General features: G+C 47.0%; 1 pseudogene; it reads left to right on the top strand.

Annotated features, from left to right (window-relative positions):
- The first annotated feature begins 440 nt into the window (after positions 1-440).
- Positions 441-4,695, top strand: part of LOC132383011 (transcriptional enhancer factor TEF-1-like) — a 90,560-nt pseudogene continuing 86,305 nt past the window's right edge.

The raw sequence follows: 4,695 nt of genomic DNA, 5'->3' as shown, positions 1-4,695 counted from the left end.
TTGGCCTCTGAGAATACCCCTGGTGTGTAGACGAGGGGTAGAATTTGGGGGGGGGGGCACAGAATTAATGGGAATGTAGTAATATGGAAAGGCACAACAGTTAGCATAAATATATTGTAGGGCCAGCGTCCCAGGTTCGGTTCCACTGCTGTCTTTAAGGAGTTTGTCTGTTCTCCCTGTTACCACACGGGTTTCCTCTGCGTGCTGCGGTTTCCTGACCGGGTGGCGCAGGATCATCGGGCTGGAAGGGGTGGAGCCCCGTTACTGGGCTCTATCTCTAAATGAGGAAAAAAGGGATCGGTGTAGTGTAAATGGGAGCTGGATGGTCAGTTCAGACCCTGTAGGGTAAAGGGCCTGTTTCTGGGCCGAATGATTCAACAAGAATAATGGTGAGCAGGTAAATGCAGCTCGATATAATTATTAAAAACATCTTCCACCGATTTACAGATGTTCAGGTACAGTTATCACCCTACAACCATCAGACTCCTGAACTAGCATGGATAACCCACATAAGTTCAAATTCAGTTTACTATCATTCAACCATACATAAGTAAACGGCTGAACAAGACATTGTTCCGCTGAGACCAAGGTGCAAAACACAGTCCATATAGTCACGCAATGATATCAACACAGGTCCCTGAGTGGCGGAGCCTGAAGATTGAGTTTGACATGAAGTATGACTGATTCCACAACCTACCGACTTTACAACTCACGATCTCAATGTTATTTAATGATTTTCCTTTATTTGCTCAATCTGTCTACTTTTGCACAATGGTTGTCAGTCCTAACATACAGGTTTTCATAAATTCTATTGTATTTCTTTATTTTCTTGTAGATGCCTGCAAAAAAAAAAGAAACTCCAGGTGGTGTACAGTGATCTACATGCACTTTGCTGTGGACTCACTCTTGTTAACTTCAGTTCTGAATGATAGTTGCTTACTTTTATTGTTTGCACGATTTTTTCTGCACATTTGACAGTTTTTTTTAAAGGATTGTACTGGGTTCCTTTGTTTAGTGGCTACCTGTAAGGAGACGAATCTCCTTTATTGTATACATACTTTGATAATAAATGTACTTTTGAATTTACTTTTTATTTTGACTGTGTCTAACTTTATCTGGGCAATTTTCCACTTGGTCAGCAGGTGTCAGTGTTGTATTGGCGACAAGGGAGAGCGAGTGAAGTATTGCCAAAGTTTCAGAGTGAATTGATTATCAAAGTACATATATGTCACCATATACTACTAGCTTGAAATTCGTTTTCTTGCGGGCATACGCAGTAAATCCAAGGACCATAACAATCAGTGAAAGACCACATCCAACAGGACGGACAAACAAAAGACTACAAAAACCGCAAATACATAAGAAGAGAACTAAGTGTCCCAGAAGCTGGTGGTGTGAGTCCTGGGGCTCCTGTATACCTTCTTACTGCTGGCAGCAGCGAGAAGAGAGCCTGACCTGGGTGGTGGGGGTCCCCGATCATAGATACTGCTTTCTAGCAACAGCTCTCCGTGCAGACGTGCTCATTTATCAGGAGCGCCCCGTACGCAGGGCCTTTAGTATTATCCAGGATCCCACCCGTCCATCCAGCATCCTCTTTGACTTTCCACCATCAGCCAGGACTCTATGAACATGAACGGTTAGAATTGAGAAAAGGTTTCTTCCCCTAGGTCATTAGGCTCTGGATTCCCAGCCGCATCATATTCAAAGTGTCACTGGCTATTCTGATCCATACCTTATGATATTTAATATTAATGCACTTTAGTTTGTTATTTATGTGTAATTCATTGTAGATTTTATCCTTACCTTCACATATTATCATGCGTTGTGAGTAACCACTGTGCTTTACTTCCTGGTTCAAAGAAATGTTGTCTTGTTTCTATATACATTATACATTAATATACAGTATATAACCATATATAGTTAAATGGCAATAGACTTGACTTGGTGGGGAGGGCTTTACCCGTGATGGTCTGGGCCGTATCCACTACTTTTTGTAGGAATTTCTGTTCAAGGGGATTGGTGCTTCCATACCAGGCTCTTAATGCAACCGGTCAATATACTCTCCTCCACATATCTATAGAAGTTTATCAAAGTTTTAGATGTCTCGCTGAACCTTCGCAAACTTGTAAGGAAATGGAGGTGCTGTCACTTTTTCTTAGTACTTGCATTTACGCGATGGGCCCAGGCCCAGGACAGACTCCCTGAAATGATCACCACTGAAGAATCTAAAGTTGCCGACCCTGTCCGCCTCAGATCCCCCGATGAGGACTGGCTCATGGACCTCTGGTTTCCTCTTCCTGAAGTCAGTAATCAGCTCCTGCGTCTCGCTGACATTGAGAGAGAGGTTGTTGTTGTGGCCACACTCAGCCGGATTTTCAGTCTCCCTCCTGTATGCTGATTTGGTCAACGGCAGTGGTGCTGTCAGCAAAGTTGTATATGGCATTGGAACTGTGCGTAAAGCGAGTGGAGCAGGGGGCTGCACATGGTCTTGTGGTTCACCTGCGCTGATGAGATGCCACACCGTATAGCCTTGGCTTCCCTGCCCAACAACCCCGAGTTGAACCTGCTTACTTGCATTTAACCTGTTTGCTGTGGGAGGAAACTGGAGCACCGGGAGGAAAGCCACACGGCCCCGGGGAGAGCACACCAACTCCTGACAGGCGGCGGCGGGGATTGAACCTGTGTCGCTGGCACTGTAAAACGTCGTGCTACGTTACCACTACGCTACCGTGACCCCGCCCGACTCCAGAGCTTCTTCCTGACCTGCTGAGTTCCTCCAGCATTTTGTGTGTGCGTTGCTCTGGATTTCCAGCATCTGCAGAATCTCTCGTGTTTACGGTTTGTGATTTTTATTTTGCACTAACATCTCGTTTTGCAATTTTGTTCTCTTCGCTGCCTTGTGAAATCTCTGCTCTGCGTTGTCGCTACTTGTATGTGATTACATTACGCCCCTGCAAGTTTTTCATTACACCAGTACCTCGCCGTACTTGTGCACCACACAATAAACTCAGCTTGAAGTTTACTCCATCAAGATCCAATCATTCGTCAGCGGACACCAGCCTCCCCTCCAGAACCTTTCCTCGCACGCCAACAATTCCTACTTTAGCCCGGCGAGTTTTCCCATTCACTGAGGTCCGTCCTTGACCCGGGAGACCACAATAGCCCAGATGAGCTCCATTCCAGGTCAGTGAGATGGAAGGTCACGGACGTGAGCCGTTAACTGTGTATCTCTCTCGCCGGAGCTGATTTATTTAATGGGCGGTTTATTGGGAAGGTCAGGTCTCAACGCCGGCGGCTCCGCTTTAGACTGTGCTGTTGCACGAAAGTGGGGAGTGGTGGTGGTTAGGGAGTTAACAACAGATACAGTTAATTTTGTTTTCCCAAGTAGCCGTTCGCCTTCCAGTAGCCGGTTAGGACTCCACTTGAACGAGTCCTTTAAAGGCAAACTCGGTGCGTGTCTTTAGATTCGGTTATGTCATTTCCATCTCGCTCTCGCTCACGAAACCTGGGACTCGGCTGCCAGGCAGGCAGAAGACAAACCGTCATTGCGGGCATATTTGTTGAATAATCCAATCAAACTCAGAGAGCCCGCGGGGCTGTTGGAGTCTCCCTTTCATTTCAAGTTCGCCAGGGTGAGTCGGAGAGGGTGTCTGTCCGCGGGGGGAGAATATGAAGCCGGATTACTCCCCCTCCGCTGCGTCACTGCATTCCTGACATTATTCCCGAACCTGTCATCCTCCCGGCGTCCAAAATACTTCATCTCCAAAAACCCAACTTGGGGGGGAAAGCGGGAAACGGACGCGCGGAGGCTTCTGTCGAGCCTCGCTTCGCTTCGCACACGGTGCCGCGGCGGGAGCAGGCTCTCCGAATCGTCCCCATTGCTGACATTCTTTGCGCCTGAACTTCCGCATTGAGGGAATAAATCTCAGAGGATCCTCCGGCCCCGGAGCTGGCGATTAAACACACAGCTGCATTCCTTTCTCTGCGCTTTCAACCCGCCTGCATTTCGGGAGAGGAGAGGAGCCCAGAGGTTCTTACATGCGACTGGGTTTGTTTTAGAATTATTAACCAAAGGGAACGTGCGGGTCGGAACAGCATCCGAGATTTGTAGCCCCTCTCGGCAAAGCTCCTTGGCTTGTAAGTTGTTTCTTTGTTTTCTATTAATTATTCCGAGGTTAAAAAGTTTTCAGTCAACGGCGTCAAACGGCTGGTTGAGCGAAATCCCCGCCGCCAGTGGGATTAGTTCAGAACACCAGAGAGCGAACAAAAAAAAAGATTAAAACTTCCCTGGCGTTTCGCCAGTGCGGTTTAGTTGTAAAGTCACGTATTTTATTATGTTGTACCCCGGCACGACGTCCGTACGAACAACTCTGCATGTGCACAGTCGGAGAGCACATTGACCACATCTTAAAGCGGAATTGAATACTTCTGCGAGGTCTTTTAAAAAGTTCATAAATGATTTAAGGGATCAATTAACTTTATTATTCAGAGTGCTCCTTTTTATGATTTTTAGTATTCACAATACAACAATGGGAAGGTACAATAGTGGCCACTTTATTAGGGACCGCCTGTACCTACCGAGTCTTCTGCACCCGGAGCCCGTCCACTGCGACCAAGGCTCGACGTGTTGTGCGTTCGGAGATGCTCTTCTGCACAGCGCTGTTGTAACGCGAGGCTGTTTGAATTACTTTCGCC

This window comes from Hypanus sabinus, chromosome 29 (genome assembly GCF_030144855.1).
Source record: "Hypanus sabinus isolate sHypSab1 chromosome 29, sHypSab1.hap1, whole genome shotgun sequence".
NCBI lineage: Eukaryota > Metazoa > Chordata > Chondrichthyes > Myliobatiformes > Dasyatidae > Hypanus > Hypanus sabinus.
This window is presented reverse-complemented; position numbering and strand designations above follow the sequence as displayed.